Genomic DNA, 17,458 nt, shown 5'->3' on the forward strand with positions numbered 1-17,458 from the left:
CTTCAGACTAATAGGCTGCAACACTACCTATCGTGCTATAGCTTTGTCCAGGCTGATATTGTCTGTTGAAGATCATAAACTCTTGCCTTCTTTCATGAACCAAGCCCCTGTTTCACTAACACTAAGATCACTCGTTCACAAGCCATTTACCAATGAAGAAATTGTACATCTCCTCAGAACCAAAACTAATGAAAGTAGCTGATCTACAAGCTCACAAACCATGAAAAGTTGTGAGATTGTAGATCAGCTATTTTCAGAATGAAGTATGTCATACGTAAAAAACGTACTCTCAAATAAGCATTTCAGGTTATCTTTACCATTTGCACATGTATTCATTGATACAGTCATGTTGTTTGCAATTCAACTTAAATTAAGTCTACATCAAGTGAGGCTTGAACTGGCGACCTTGAGATTGTGAGGCATTCATTTAAGGGAGACGCCATTGGCCCAACAGACAAGTAACTGTGAAAAAGGAGATCACACAGATGATACAGTTTCACGCAAATAGCTGAAAAATCCTGGGTTTAAGTGTTTTTCAAACTGCTCAAAATTTCGGACAATCTAAGGGCGGAGCTTAATGGTCAAATCGATACGTGTGTTCCTCATGAGTCAAGGCACATGTGTAAGCAAGTTTCACGACTTTCGGCCAAACGAGGCATGACTTATGCCTGTTTAAAGTCTGCATTTTCAAAAAATTGCTATAGCGCCCCCTTTTGGCCAATTGGAGTAAGATTGGTTTCAGTGATATTTGGAATGACCCTGTACATTTCTGCAAAGTTTCAAAGAAATGTGAGTCTGCATGTATGTTTTAGGCACAGATGAATAATTTTCATAAAACTGTAATAGTTAAAATCTTTCTCCTCCTGGGATTTTTGAGCAATCTGCACGAAACGTTTACCACTTGAACTTTGGACCTCTGCCTACAAAAAATTCCAACGGATTTTCCATAAGTGAAAAAATGCAGAAGTTAGGAGCCAATGACTGTTTTTCATATAATTCAAAATGGTGGGAGATCTAAAGGTCAGAGGTCAAAAGTCAGACCACGAAAGTTGTCGGGCATGAAGAGACGCATGTGTGTATCGAAGTTTCATGGTTGTAGGTCAAACAGGGCATGAGTTGTACCTGTTCAAAGTTGGCACTTTCAATTGAGTGCTATAGCGCCACCCTTTGACGAATGAGTGTGAGAATTATTTCTTGGTAGTTTTTCATGAGCATCTACCATATGGCCGAGTTTCGTAAAAAGCGTATGCACGGTTAAGCCAGAACTGGCAAAAACAAGTATTTTTCAAACTGCTCAAAATTGCGGAAAATCTAAGGGCGGAGCTTAATGGTCAAATCGATACGTGTGTTCCTCATGAGTCAAGGCACATGTGTAAGCAAGTTTCACGACTTTCGGCCAAACGAGGCATGACTTATGCCTGTTTAAAGTCTGCCTTTTCAAAAAATTGCTATAGCGCCCCCTTTTGGCCAATTGGAGTAAGATTGGTTTCAGTGATATTTGGAATGACCCTGTACATTTCTGCAAAGTTTCAAAGAAATGTGAGTCTGCATGTATGTTTTAGGCACAGATGAATAATTTTCATAAAACTGTAATAGTTAAAATCTATCTCCTCCTGGGATTTTTGAGCAATCTGCACGAAACGTTTAGCACTTGAACCTTGGACCACTGCCTACAAACATTTCCAACGGATTTTCCATAAGTGAAAAAATGCAGAAGTTAGGAGCCAATGACTGTTTTTCATATAATTCAAAATGGTGGGAGATCTAAAGGTCAGAGGTCAAAAGTCAGAGGGTGAAAGTTGTTCAGCATGAGGAGACGCATATGTGTATCCAAGTTTCATGGCTGTAGGTCAAACAGGGCATGAGTTGTACCTGGTCAAAGTTGTCATTTTCAATTGAGTGCTATAGCGCCACCTTTGGACGAAAGATTGTGAGAATAATTTTTTGATCGTTTTTCATGACCATCTACCATATGGCCGAGTTTCGTAAAAAGCGACAGCGCGGTTCAGCCAGAACTGCGAAAAGTGGCAGAAGAAGAAGAAGAAGAAGAAGAAGAAGTGACAGAATACTGCCAATAACAATACGTGTACAGAGCAGAGCTCTGTCCCCGTAATAATAATAACATGTGTGAGGAAAGTTATATTGGCGCGGTCGAGCTGAAGAGCAGATAAATAATCCATTGTCCGATTCGGCGCCCCCCTAGTGGCCAAGTTATTCTAGAAGGACCGTAACCCTAATTTTCAGAACCACATGTCTGTGTGAGAGGAAATTTATATTGGCACGTTCGTGCTGAAGAGCTGATAAATAATCCATTGTCCAATCGTGTTCTCGCCCCCTAGTGGCCAAGTTAATCAACAAAGCACGTAACCCTAGCTTTCGCAACCACATGTCCGTGTGAGAGGAAACATATATTGGCGCGTTCGGGCTGAAGAGCTGATAAATAATCCATTGTCCGATCGTGTTTTCGCCCCCTAGTGGCCAAGTTAATCGAGAAAGCGCGTAACCTTAGCTTTCGCAACCACATGTCCTCGTGTGAGGAAACTTATATTGGCGCGTTTGGGCTGATTAGCAGATACGGAATCCGTTGTCCGATTGTGTTTTCGCCCCCTAGTGGCTGAGATAATAGCGAAAAACTGTTCAAAAATAGTAAAAACAAAATCGGACACCAGTATATGCATCAGCGCGCCACCCCGAACGTGCTCGTATAACTCTTCTCGCACACGGCCTTACCGTTCTCCTTAAATGGCTGGGGACTAATCTCAATTTATTTTGTAAAATAACACGACATATCTCCTTAACGGTACGTTTTTAGAATCCGTCGTTCGGATATGTTGTACAGCTCGCCAAGACGCACGTGTGGATGTCTTGTTTGTCCCGCTACGACACTTCTAACGTTTGCTTCTGACAATGACATAAGGTACATGGAGTCGTAGAACGTTCACCCATACTGAGAGACAAATTCAGAAATTGGTAAAAATGTCGGTTAGGGACAAACAAGATATCCACACGTGCGTCTTGGCAAGTTGAACAACATATCCAAACATTGGACTATAAGTCCTTATCGTATTTGAGATATTAAAAAAAATGCAATTGTTTCGGCCGCGTCGACCTTTGCAGTCTTTTCGGTGAACTTTTGAACTTATCAGTGTCAGAAAAAAATCAGGATTGGTTCCAATAAATCCGGCTTACTCTCAACATGGATGGAGAGAAGTTTCAGATTTTTTAAAAATATCTCCATTGATTTATCACAGATTAGGTGCTCGATACCGCACGTGCAAATCAATGTTTGACAAAACCACTTTCCCAAAGTTTACAAAAATCGAGACCTATCCCATTCGATTCAGCGTCCTTTTTTGAGTCTGAAAAGGTGTTTTTTTTTTATATTAAAAAAAAATATTTAAAAAAAATGTGAGAAAAGCTAAACCTTGAACTATTTAAAAAATCGATAACTTCTTATTAAACAATTCTAAACTATTGACAGGGGTGCACATAACTGGTGCGCAGGTGCGCATGCGCACCCAAAATAAAAAATGCGCACCACATCAGGCGACGCGAGGCGCTTTTGCGCACCAACAGCTGGGACAGGAATTTCCAAGCTTTTATTTTTTAGCAAAAATAAAAAATAAAAGCCTGGAGATCGAGGCTAGGAATTTACTTCCTGAAGCCACACTCACACAATCACTCTAAAGCACCCGTCGGCCCCATGTACAGCCATTATAGGCACAGGGGTAGAGATATGACTCGCGTCGCCTCGCATTGCCTTGCATTGCCTTGCTGCGTGCACGCAGCCAGCAGCGGCTGTTAGAGGCACTCGTCACCGATGATGAACGCACCGTAATGGTGCAAAATATGCCGTGAACGTCCCAGTCTGGCGGATAAAATCAGCGCAGCAGCACAGGGCACCAACCTTGGGGGCTTTATCTAACAGCGTGAGTAAAAAAATCGGCGAAAATCGGCGGAATTTAGAAGCAGAGCGTCCTTTTTTTCTCGCCCCCCCCCCCCCCCCCCCCCCCCCCGTTGACAAAACTGTCCGGTGGGCACCGTGCTGAACCCCCCCGTTGACAAAACGGGACGGGCGCCATGCGCACCAAGTCACATGTCCAGGTGCTCTTCTGCGTACCAGACCTAAAAAGTTATGTGCACCCCTGACTATAGATGTAACCTACCATTCGACTCGAAATCATCAGTAAGCGGTTGGAAGGGTCGAAAAAATAAGAAAATAAAAAAAATATTTTTGTGAAAAAAGCCTCACGTTTATGACAATTTAACGCTTGTTTAAACCACTTTCCCAAAAGTTAAAAAAAATCGAGACCTATCCCATTCAATTCAACGTCCTTTTCTGAGTCTGAAAAAGTGTTTTTTAATTTAAAAAAAAAAAAAATTGAAAAATGTGAGAAACGCTTAACTTTATATTTCAAAAATCTATAACTTCTAATTGAAAAATTGTAGACTATTGATGTAACCCACGATTCGACTCAGCGTCATCCAATCAGTGAGGGAGGGTGTTAAAAAACAATAAAAAAAGATTTTAATTATTTGATCTGTTTTAATGTTTTAATGTTTATGTCCGGTGGCAGTATAGTACTTGGAAACCATAATACATTATGGCAGTCATGGCGAAACTTTAACCTGGTGTTTGCACTTCTGCATTTACAGCCTGTACATCAACATAAATATTCACACTTTAAATATAAAATTATTAACTCATGGCCACAGATGTTAAAATCATGTATGGGTTCTGAAAAGTACCTCTATCTTTTGTAATGTTCAATAAAAAGCCTTTTAATCCAATTGCTGGCCATTTTCTCCATATGTTTTCACCTGACCCTATGGGTTGAAAGGTGTACTGCACTCACGCAACATTACAACTCTCTGATAAAATGGCCACCAATCAGATTAAAATGCTTTTTATTAAACAATACGGAAGATACGGGTACTTTTAAGGGCCCGCACATAATTGTAACATCCGTGGCCATAGGGTCAGCACCTTTTTAAAACATTTGAACGTTTAGATAGATCATAAAACATTTGTTTTGTCAGATCTTTATTGACACTGACAGAGACATCAGCACGAACACGCGGAATGCGGAAGTAATCTGACGTGACGTCACGGGGTTGGAAAAGTTAACCAAATCTCTCGTTCTCAACAAACACTTATCGAAAAATGATCAACAAAATATGAAAATGCACAGAATATTTCCAGGTTTGTTTGGGTGGTCATGTGTGTTATGTTGCATTTAAACCACGTCTCTTAGCTCACGTTGTGTCAGTCCAATGTAGATAGATAGATAGATAGATAGGTTTCATATCATGACACTTCAACCTGATGTTTGCACTTTTTCCATTTACGGCCCGTACATCTACATAAACGTCTAGATTTCAACTATAAAGTGCTTACCCCATGGCCACGGACGTTAAAATTATGTACGATCCCTCAAAAATACCCGTATATTCCGTGTTGTTCAATAAAAAGCATTTTAATCCGATTGGCTGCCATTTTCGTATAGAGTTATAATGTGCAATACACCTCCCAACCGATAGGATCGCATAGTTGAAAGCTGATGAAAAGACGGAGAAAATGGCCGTCGATCGGATTAAAAGGCTTTTTATTGAACAATACTGAAGATATGGGTACTCAAGCTGGAACGTACACCATTTTAACATCCATGGCCTTTAGTTAAGCACTTCATACTTGAAATCTGATCGTTTATGACCTGGACGTTAGCGTTGTAAATGGAGCAATCCCCAACACACCCACCACACCATGTTGAACGTTCCTTTGCACATGCGCAAACGACATAGTCCCGTTTTGACTTTTTAGGGCTTTAGGGAGAAATAACCAGGACTGCAAAATTTGACTTTTAGGGGAATCAGGACTGTCATAATCGGACGTTTAGGGGCTACTGACAGTTCTTCAATAAGTGACTAGTTGGGAGTGAGAATGTGTGACCCTACCGATCGCCTAATATAGTGACAATTAAAGTACTGGAAAATAATAATAATAATACAAAAAAATCACATAATGTATGTAAGTAAGTATATATTATTGGAAAATAATCCCTTACCAAACTTAACAAATAAACTGATTTTTACCATTTAATAATGAATTAACACGATGGCCCAAATTACATTATCAATATCATTAAATAATTAATAATTAAACACAATGGCAACGCAATTTCGGTCAGCAAAAAATAAATTAAAGAATGAATAAATAAATACATTATAAAAAAATAAATCATATAAATTCACTGAAGGAAGGGAAAATAAAAAAGAAATTATAAATGTGACAATATAAATGTTATATAATCAAAATGCATTTAAAACCACCGCAATATTAGCCCATGTTGCCATGGCAACCTCTCAATACCATTAAATGGGACTTCTGCAGTAATTTTTGTAACCCGAGTCTGAAAGAGGTGGGCGGGGTGTCCGAGAGAACAGCCAATGGAGAAGACTTTCCATTAAATGGGGTTTTAGGAGTAATTTCGGTAACCTGGGTGAGCGGGGTTGCAGAGATTGTACAATTCCACTCCATTGAATGGGAACATTTGCAGCAATTCCTTTCCATTGAATGGGGTGATTCATAGTAGATCGGGTGGTATTACAGGCAAATCGGCTTTTTCTGGTTACCTTGTGGAATACTGTCATTTGTTTTCCGAGGCGAACTTGTCCGCCCAGCCCAATACTTATGGAATACTTTCATTGCGTAAGCAAGGAAATACTTCGTTTTGTTGTTACTTTTGGGTCAATTTATTTATATATTAAGTAGCCGTGTAAGAAGCGGGATAATGCATGGGGAGGTGGTCATTATTGAAATTTAAAGCCCTTCAGGGTGGTTATGCACCTCGGTGCATAATCACCCTGTCAGGCTTTAAATTTCAATAATGACCACCTCCCCATGCATTATCCATTGCCTAATCAATGGAGCGATTATTTTTTATTTCTTGTCCACCTTTGGAGTTATATCATGGCAAGGTAAATACACAACCCAAACCTCTACCAAACTGGGCTTGCCCTTTAAGGAACCCTGAAGGTCCCTGACCTTTGAGAACCATTGTTTTTAGAGTGAAATAAACTCAGGCTGTGATCATAGCTGAGAACACTTTACAAATATTAAGGTTCCAACTGGTACCTAGAACACTACACACACACGCGCACGCACGCACGCACGCACGCACGCACGCACGCACGCACGCACGCACGCACGCACGCACGCACGCACGCACACACACACACACACACACACACACACACACACACACACACACACACACACACACACACACACACACACACACACACACACACACACACACACACACACACACACACACAGAGAGAGAGAGATAGGTTGGGGGCCTGTAACCATGACGACAAATAAACATGTCAAATTGTGATGAAGAGAAAAAGGGTCTTCCTCATGGTGTGCATATGCTAATGATCAATGACCGTGTACGAGTGCAGAGACATTGCTGGTTGGCTGACTGACTTTTCTAAAAATGATTTGTAGGATTAGTGATGTCTGAACCTCAGTAACATCATAACAGTCTACTGTCATGATAAACATGATATTTATTTATCATTATAAATAAGTAGTGATGTCTGAACCTCAGTAACATCATAACAGTCTACTGTCATGATAAACATGATATTTATTTATCATTATAAATAAGTAGTGATGTCTGAACCTCAGTAACATCATAACAGTCTACTGTCATGATAAACATGATATTTATTTATCATTATAAATAAGTAGTGATGTCTGAACCTCAGTAACATCATAACAGTCTACTGTCATGATCAAAATGATCTTTATTTATCATTATAAATAAGTAGTGATGTCTGAACCTCAGTAAGTGTCTGTCATGATAAACATGTATGTTGTATGAAGGTGGATCAAGGACCCACTGCACACATTCAGCAAAGCCTTTCACATGGAATAATGTATATCTGACATGTTTATATAACTGTATGTTCAACTCCAGGCTGAATGCATTAGTGTTGCTTCACTATATTTTTACACCAGTTGTTTTGACTTATTGATAAACTTTGTACATGTTATCCGTGTGTCATGTCTACCTGAATGGATCAGAGCTCTAAACCAATCACAATCTCTACTGATAATATGTTGTCTTTATTGACAGGTCCTGTATCCAATCATCTGACACGCTACACACTTCTTACAACACAAGAACACGGTAAGACTTAATGTGCTTGGAATGTAAAATATGGAATAAATGAACAACATGATTTATATTCATATTCATCTTGGGTTGTGTATCGTTTACATTATGAGTCATTTTAGGAGAGTTGAGTGATGTGTAAATATTAAAGATAAATATGGATCAGCAGCTCAGCTTTAATCACATTATTAATAAATAACTTTAATCAAAATGCTTTATTTGATTTATTCTAGTTCTGTCCAAAACATATTTAGAAAGATAAAATATATTTAGAACATTATCAACAACACAATCGCCTCCCATGTTGTATATGAGGAGGAGAAGAGAGGCATGATTGATAGGTGTCAGTTATGTTTGTCAGTTATACAAATGCAGATTTACAAACTCACATGAAAAGATACATGTGCACTGTGCCAACATGGTGGGTGTGTGTGTGTGTGTGTGTGTCTGTGTGTGTGTGTGTGTGTGTGTGTGTGTGTGTGTGTGTGTGTGTGTGTGTGTGTGTGTGTGTGTGTGTGTGTGTGTGTGTGTGTGTGTGTGTGTGTGTGTGTGTGTGTGTGTGTGGTAAACCATGTATGGGCGTGTACATCTGTTGCATCTCAAACTTGTTTTATGTCAAAGACCTCCATCACACCCTGGACCCCAGAACTCTTAGAGTGCACTGAGTCCATTTGTGTTTAGTTTAGTTTCCTGTGTGGATGTCCAGGACTCCTGGACCTTCTGTATAGAGTACTCTATGTAAGGGTGGACAACATTTTGGGCCTCCACTTCATTACCATTTATCATGACTGGTGAGAAGTATTTTAGCAAAGAGAAAATCAACTCCACTTTTATGTCTTATAACTGATCATTCAAATAATAAGTGAATCATTTAATTAAAATAAATCTGACTACATTAGTCACTAGTTTAAGGTGAATAATAAAGGACAGATTGATTATGAATGAGTTTTTATGCACATCAAATAATAATGCAACAATGATTGATGTAATGCTGTGTTCACACCAAAATAACGCCTAATGAAAAAAAGCTTTTATTTTCAATGTTATCTCTATGCAAATTGGCGTTTTAAAATTTCTCATGGGCGTTTAAACGCCTAAACGTAAAGGCGTGCTTTATTTCTCCCCAGACCCGAGCTTTGACGCTTTTATTTTTGAAGCCTAGAAACTGTCGGCGTTATTAAGCGCAATTCTAGCCAATCAGAGCACAGCAGGACCTGAGTAGGCGTGGACTACCTCGCTCAGCCAAAAAATAATGTCAGCTCGCTGCTCGCAGCCTGCTCGCAGCAGGCGCAGCAGACAGTTTTCCGAAAGAAAAATCTATTTTTTTAAATAAAGGCTGTATATGTAATATTAATGGTGAGTTGGCAAGAACATTGCATAGATATGGTCGGAAATAAAAGTATATGTGACCAACAAGTCGTGAAAGCAGTTAAAACTGGTTATGTTCCGTGAGGCAGGCTCCTCGCTCTACCAGCTCACCCCGGGGAAAGGAGCGCCCTGCTGGGGGTAGACAGGCCACACGGTCCGCTGTGGTCAGTGGACCACAGCCCGGTTTTTCGCTCGGTTTTCACCGGGCGGAGCGGGGTAGATGAAAACCGAAGGCCGAATTGGACTACACATACCCACACAAAACCAATATTAAAGTTACTACATACTGTCATGAATTAATAATAACATTTATCACGAGACACCGACAAATCACAACAGATCACTATCTGCTCTCGGCCAGCAAGAGGAGCTCTCCTTGCTGCCTGCAGTGTGTGTGTGTGTGTGTGTGTGTGTGTGTGTGTGTGTGTGTGTGTGTGTGTGTGTGTGTGTGTGTGTGTGTGTGTGTGTGTGTGTGTGTGTGTGTGTGTGTGTGTGTGTGTGTGTGTCAGTGATGGGAAAAGTTTTTTTTTTTTTACTTAAGTAAAAGTATCAATACTGCAATATAGAAACACTCCAAGTAAAAGTCTGGTAATACAAATTTACTTGAGTAAAAGTAGGCTACAAAAGTATTAACCTCGCATCACCAGTCTTTCCACCTCGGAGGAAAGCCTGGTCTGCGTTCCAGAAGACAACATATGATCCGGTCTAGACCACGCCTACTGAAAAAAAAAAAGAAAAAAGAATCCTCTTTCCGGTTCTGCCTATCCGGTTTTGCGGTTTAAATGGAATAGAATCTCCCCGTGGGATAATACCGACGCTAAATAGTCTCCGGATAGTGCACGCACATTTACATTAAAAAAATAAGCTAAACAATGCCGCATCAAGGATTTTATTAGCACGGACCTATTTTGGGGTGAGACGTCTTTCCGGTTCTGCCTATCCGGCCACTTTTTCTTTTTTCACTTCCGCTCCCGACCGGATCATATACCCGAAAATGGAATGCTGCCCAGGCTACAAAAGTATTGGCATGAAAATGTACATAAAGTACCAAAAGTAAAAGTACTCATTATGCAGAATGTCCCATTTCACAAGTTTTCAAATTTATAAAATGTATGAACATCTTTTGAAAATGGCAGAGCTTGTACAGTAGATCAGATCGGCTATTTTATCCTTGCACTGTGTGACTTCCCGAGGACGGTGGTGTCGGGTGTCAGGGAAACAGCTGGCTTGAAACCCTGCCCACCTGAACACACCCCCTTTGTGGAGCGGTCTTGGTGAAGAAGTGTGAAAATGGCGAGAGAAATGGATGGTAACAGCAGGCAAGGTAGTCAGACTCAGCAAGTAAAAAAACAAAGCAAAAGACAATTAAAAACGGCGAGGAGGCAGAAGTGGGAAGACAGGCTGATCTTTGCGGTCAGTCAGTACCCCACACTGTATGACAAAACACTGGTCGACTACCGAAACAAGTTGAAGACACTGGACTCATGGAAGAAAGTGTCTGCTATATGGCGAGGAAGGTGAGTTAAAATACTAGCAAAAATGCTAAATATATAATACTCACATTTCTTACTTAAGTAAAAGTATCAATACTGCACTGTAGAAATACTCTGTAGATCAGGGTTCTTCAACGTTTTCAGGCCAGGGACCCCCTAGCTGAGAGAGAGAGAGAGATGAAGCAGGGACCCCCTCTCTTCTATTTTTTATTTTTTTTTAATTAGCTCTTTTTGTTTCTCTACACTCTTTACCAAAAATAGCAGATCTACAAGCTACGAGCTTGTAGATCTGCTATTTTTTGGCTAAAGTTCTCCTCAGAAAAGGGATGCTAGGGTTCAAGTGGTTAAGGTAAAAAAGAAAAAAAATCACATCACACAAAGATTTGGCGGACCCCCTGTAGTAACTCTGAGGACCCCCTAGGGGTCCCGGACCCCCTGTTGAAGACCCCTGCTGTAGATCTACAAGCTCACATGTGTGAGCTTGTAAATAAAAGTAAAAGTACAATATTTGTCTCTGAGATGTAGTGGAGTAGAAGTATTGAAAATACTCCAGTAAAGTAAAAGTACCTCAAAATTGTGCTTAAGTACAGTACACAAGTGCTCAGGGCTAACATGTTACCTGATTATGATATATGAAAAGTTGTAATATTTTGGAGGTTTGATTTGTAAAAATGCTGATCAATATACTGATCGATTCTATCAATCATGGCCTACTATTTGCATCCAAGTGCTTGTGATGCCATATACTGCTTGTGGAAGTACAATTGCATCCGACTGAACTAGAATAAATCACTGTATTTCAGTTGAGATAATGGCTGGCATTTTATTTTCCATCTGTAGCTGGCAATGTATGCACAACAACATGCATAATCTGCAAGCGAGAGATGCATTTTTCCTATGTGTAATTTCACAGCCCTCAGTCCTTTGCATTAGTTATAGTTGGATAATAGAGAGATAAGCACACATTGAGATATGACACATTGACACCTGAAAGCAGAAATGTTCATGCATGCACAGTTCTACATTACTTAGTTGTCCATACTGTCTAGTTCACTTGGCAAATAACAAGCACACTGTAATGTCTAAATGTATATGAATAAATACATCATTTTACAATGCATGTTATAATTGTTATTTTGATATGATGTAGCTGCTGCTTTACTCAGGTCACATGACATGTATTTTGTGTTATTCCCCAGTGGTAGAGTGCATGAAAAGGTGGAAGACCTTGAAAGAGGGATACAAAAGACACCTGCAAATGGTGAAGGACTGCAGCACAAGTGGCTCGGCCAATGTGCCCATTAAGACCTGGATGTTTGCCACGGTCATGTCCTTCATGAAGGACCATCTTGAGAAAAGGGACACGACTGGCAACATGGAGATGAGCGCTGCTACCCCCCAGGGTAATCTGCACTATAATCTTCATGTACATGCACTGAAACTGTTCTTGCACTAATGTCTAGGAACAGATACCAGCTGCTATGCTCATGCACCTTTCGAAATCTCATGTACATATATGTTTTGGATGGATATGCTATGCGTATATGTAGATACGTTGTTGTCTCTTCTATCTTTTTATTCCTTATTAATAATCCCCCCCCCTCTCTCGCCTTTCTCTTTTCTTGAAACATTCAAAAATGGAGCTTGCACTAAAACAAATTTCCCCCACTGTTTTACACCTGTAAACTTTGGATGTGACAATAAAGATGATTCTGTTTCTGATCCTACTAGGACCAAAGCACAGAAGCACATTTAACTCCCCGGGCACCAGCGGCGTCGTGCGGCCTCCAGGACCACTTAAAAAGCCTGGTGCCACTGCCTCCTGCAAGAGGGCTGCAGCAGCTACCCACCCCCACACCTTCCAACCACCAGTACCCGATGAGTTCACCCTGAACCTATTCAACTGCCCAGCAGCTCAGGGCACCAGCAGCAGCCTACCTTCTAGGTTTGTGTTATTGTTACATCCTGTGTACAGGTACATAAGAGTAAAAGTTATTGTTGCAAATCTACAAGCTCACAACGCCTAGTGCTATTTTCAGCAAAGAGGTTTGGTGTAGAGGGGGAAAAAGAGCACAGAGTGAAAAGTTAAGATTACTAAGTATCAAGGTTTTAATTGGTTAAATGTCTATTGCTTTATAATGTACTTTTGTGACTGAATGGTTAGTGTTTCCTATTCTGTCCTGATTTATTTTTGTTCTTTTCTGTACATGTAGATCTCCATCTCCCGAGGGCACTACAACCCTACCTCCTTCTGCTGCCCAGGACCCCAGCACCCTTTCGGAAGAGGACATCCCAGAAACCCAGGTAAGGGCTGGGAAATATGTCATTATTGCATTGATATTGGAGAGACTAGGTATTCACATGGATTAAAGTTCTCAGTCGCTACAACTGATTGCAGTCATTTTGATTCCATAGAAGGCATCATTGTCTTCTATGGAAGCATGTCGCACACAGGTCGCCACACGTAGTGAGCTTGTAGATAAGCTATTTTCTGATGTTTGTTATTTTAAAATTAAAGTGTTTGAATTGATCACAAAGCAATCGAATACATGTTCAGAAGAATCTTCAATTAAACCCTAATAATCTCAGTTCATTTAGACACTTCAGCTGAGAAATAACCAGACCATTGATTATCCATTTACCATTTATTAACCATTACCATATTAACCATTTACCATATATGCAATGATATTGTATTCAAGTTTGGCGGTCTGACTCTGCTCTTGTGATATTAAAGATTCCCTGTGCAAACATGTCACAGATATTCAATCACACAACCCCCAGAGCAGAGCATAAATACAGTTTTACATAAACATTGAACCTTCAATTAAACTACCACATATCATAGTACAATCCATAGAACCACAGTACAATACACAGAATCATAGTATAATCCATAGAACCACAGTACAATACACAGAATCAACCTATAACAATATGAACTAAATGCCACAGGGAGGTGGAGGTAATTTGAAAACCTATAGCTGTACAACCTGCAATGACAGCTACCACATACCACATTCACGCTATTTCACAAATCAATCAATCACAGATTAAGCCTAACAAAACTTTTGTCATGAGCTTTTATGTTATTTTCAAATCTTATATGACTGACCAAAAGTAACGTGATATTTCATTTTGTCCGTATCGCCCGGTTCTAGACCCAGGACAATCCAGATTTGGGGCTATCTGACTTTCAGATGTCTGAGGATGAGGAGGACGTCCCAGTGCCCCGAAAGGTGCGTCGCCATCAGGCAAACTCCCAGCACCAGAACATGACGGCCTTCCAAGAGAGTCTGGTGTTGGCAATGGCGGAGACTGCTGGACCCTCTGTCCCTCACACTGTTCCGCAGGCTCTGGATGGGGACGACCACTACTTTCTGGGCATTGCCCACACAGTGAAGACGTTGTCGGCCAGGGGGAAGGCTGTGGTAAAGATGAACATACTGCAGGTAGTCAACAATCAGTTGTTCAAGGAACTGGGAGAGCAGGGACTGCAGTGTGCTTTTTTTTTGTAAAAAAATAAACACACTACAGCTCCCCTCCAAAACACACTACACCTAGCCTGGCATTGGCCAGACTGATAGCGTGGATTCACTCTCACGTTCCTCCCCGGTATCAGTCTGGACTTCGGCCCATAGGGAGCGAGTATGAGAAATCAGAAAATGATTTGGATGCTTTTCACTGTTGTACGGACAGCAGTTGAAATGCATTGATGATTTCTCATACTTGCTCCCTTGCGGCGAAGTCCAGACTGATACCGGGGAGGAACGTGAGAGTGAATCCATGTTATCAGTACATACTACACCTCCCCTCCCAGCTCATAGCGCTGCACCGAGTGCCGCGATATGAGCTTGTAGATCTGCTATTCTGGGGGATTCCACAAATGTGTTCTAAATCCTAACAGTTTTTTGAAGGAAGTTATATTGCAATAATATATTGTGGTTCTCAAACTTTTTCATGTCAAGGACCCCCAAAATGTATGTATTTGGCCATGGACCCGCATCTGAAAATAGTTTTGTTCCAGGGACCCCCAGAAGCAAAGATTTGAGTTAAAAATGTTGTCTTTAAAAAATAAATAAATATATACATAAATATGTTCAACGATTTTCAAAAATAGCAAATCTACAAACTCATAGCTCAAGTTCATAGCTGAGCTTGAGCTATGAGCTTGTAGATCTGCTATTTTTGGACATTCTCCTCTGACCTGTGGCAAGGCTTTTTTGCACTATTGTTTGGTGACCTTGTAGGTCGGCTATTTATTTTGTTTGTTTCCTTTTTTTTACTTTTCAAATAATTGCACTGGAGTAAAAGTACAATATGTAGTGGAGTAGAAGTATTGAAAATTGGAAGTACTCCAATAAAGTTAAAATACCTCATAATTGTGTTTTTGTATTGTTATTAAACATGTTCTTGCATAACTGCATTGCACAGTGATTCCTTCTGCCAAACAATTTATTCAGTGTGCCAGGAATACTCAAAATATTAGATTTATTTGAAAATGGCCGGTTCTTAAAAACGCCCATGTGTGCTCGTGCATATTCTACATATTTAGGAAAGTTTGACATGTACTGGTGTAGAATTACCTGATCTTTCATCTGAATACGAGTGGCCCTTTTATGTGCCCTTTTATGTGCTTGTGCATACTTGTTACTTAATGGAATGTCTTTAGGAAAGGGGGGTTTTCATATGTTTAGTAGAATTATACTCTTTCATTGGAATATGGGGGTGGCTCTTAAAAGAGCCTTTGTGTTGGACTAAGCCACGCCATCCTGCCAAGGAACAGCACCCACTCCAGAGAAGTACGAGGCGAAGCATTCTCTCCTGAAGAGGGGCTCTCGTGCAGCGTTGTTGTTGCCCACTCTGCCAAGCCTACGAAGCCCCGGAGCCTCTCCCTCCACGGGCAGGTCCACAGCTGGTCGTCGAGCAGCAGCAGGTCCACGGCTGGTGCGTCTCCTCATGAAGTTGTGCAGGATGCACGTGGCCTTGACGCAGGCATCTGCGTTGTCTGGGTGGAGGGCAATGACCCGATGGTACATCCTCCACTGGCCTACCAGGATGCCGAAGGCGTTCTCCACCACCAGTCTGGCACGGGACAGCCGGTAGTTGAAGACCCTCTGCTTCCTGGTGAGGTGAACCCCGGGGAATGGCCGCATGAGGTTGCGGCGAAGAGGGAAGGCCTCATCTGCCACAAAGACATGGGGTTGCCGGCCCAAGTCTTCTGCCCCAGGAAGCGGAGCGTCTCCAGGGAGGTAGAGGGTGCCATCCACCAGGCGCTGACCAAAGGCAGAGTGTGCCAGAACCCCACCGTCGCTGGAACCTCCATAGCTGCCGACGTCGACCACCAGGAAGTTTTTAACAGCATCCACAACTGCTAAGAGGACCAAGGAGAAAGTCCCCTTGTAGTTGTGGAACTGTGAGCCGGTTGCCGGGGGGGCCTGGATGACGACATGCTTCCCGTCTATGGCTCCGACACAGTTTGGGAAGTTCCAACGTCGCTGGTAGGTAGCAGCGATGGCACGCCAGTCATCTGTGGTGGGTACAGCCATGAAGTCACCAACCAGACACTCCCAGATGGCTTTGGCAACCTCTGGCACCAGCCCAGACACAGTGGAGATGCCCACACGGTAGCTGCCAGCTATGGTCCGGTAGCTGTCTCCAGTGGCCAAGAGGCTTGAAAACACAATTGAAAAATATTGAGTTATTATTATTATCATTGTTATTATCATTATTATTATATATTATATTATATAGAGCAAAAGGTCATCTTGTTTTGTTTTGTACTAAAATGAATGCACCACAAGTCAAAAGTACAATATTTGCTTCCTCAATGTAGCAAATAGTTTTAACATTTTTTTGTATTTTTTTTTTACTCTAGGCCTAGTAGAAGTCAAATCATCGACAAATGGAAATACTAAAGTTAGGTAAAATTACTCTAAATTGACCTGAACACATTACTACTTTAGCATCATGTACATTGTTGATTTCCACCACATAAGAATAATACAGAAAACGTAAAAAGCACTTCACTTGGTTCTAGAACAGTGGTTCTCAAACTTTTTCATGTCAAGGACCCCCAAAATGATATGTATCTGGCCGCGGACCCCCATCTCAAATATTTTGTTCCAGGGACCCCCAGAAGCAAAGATTTGAGCAACAAATGTTTGATTAAAAAATATATATATATATATTCAAAGGTTTGCACAAATGTTCACGGTTTTTCAAAAATAGCAGATCTACAAGCTCATCGCGCGGCAGTCGGTGCCGCGCTATGAGCTTGTAGATCTGCTATTTTTGAATAGCCAAAGTATAAAAGGTCATAATTATTGTGATGCTAAATTAACACATTTTGCTGGGTACCCCCTGGAATCCCCTCAAGTACCCCTGGGGGTCCCCGGACCCCACTTTGAG

The 17,458-nt window shown here is 41.1% G+C and overlaps 1 long non-coding RNA gene across 2 annotated transcripts in view; it reads left to right on the forward strand.

Moving 5' to 3' along the window:
* Window positions 1-17,458, forward strand: part of LOC311043588 — a 39,321-nt gene that overhangs the window by 14,323 nt on the left and 7,540 nt on the right. The window contains exon 3 of one of the 2 annotated variants that reach the window (XR_014600616.1): window positions 8,148-8,201. The exons of the other annotated variant lie outside the window; for it this stretch is intronic. This is a non-coding gene — a long non-coding RNA (uncharacterized lncRNA). The remainder of the gene's footprint in view (window positions 1-8,147; window positions 8,202-17,458) is intronic. 2 annotated transcript variants of the gene reach the window in all.

Source organism: Gymnoscopelus microlampas, assembly GCF_963454915.1.
Source record: "Gymnoscopelus microlampas genome assembly, chromosome: 4".
Classification (NCBI taxonomy): domain Eukaryota; kingdom Metazoa; phylum Chordata; class Actinopteri; order Myctophiformes; family Myctophidae; genus Gymnoscopelus; species Gymnoscopelus microlampas.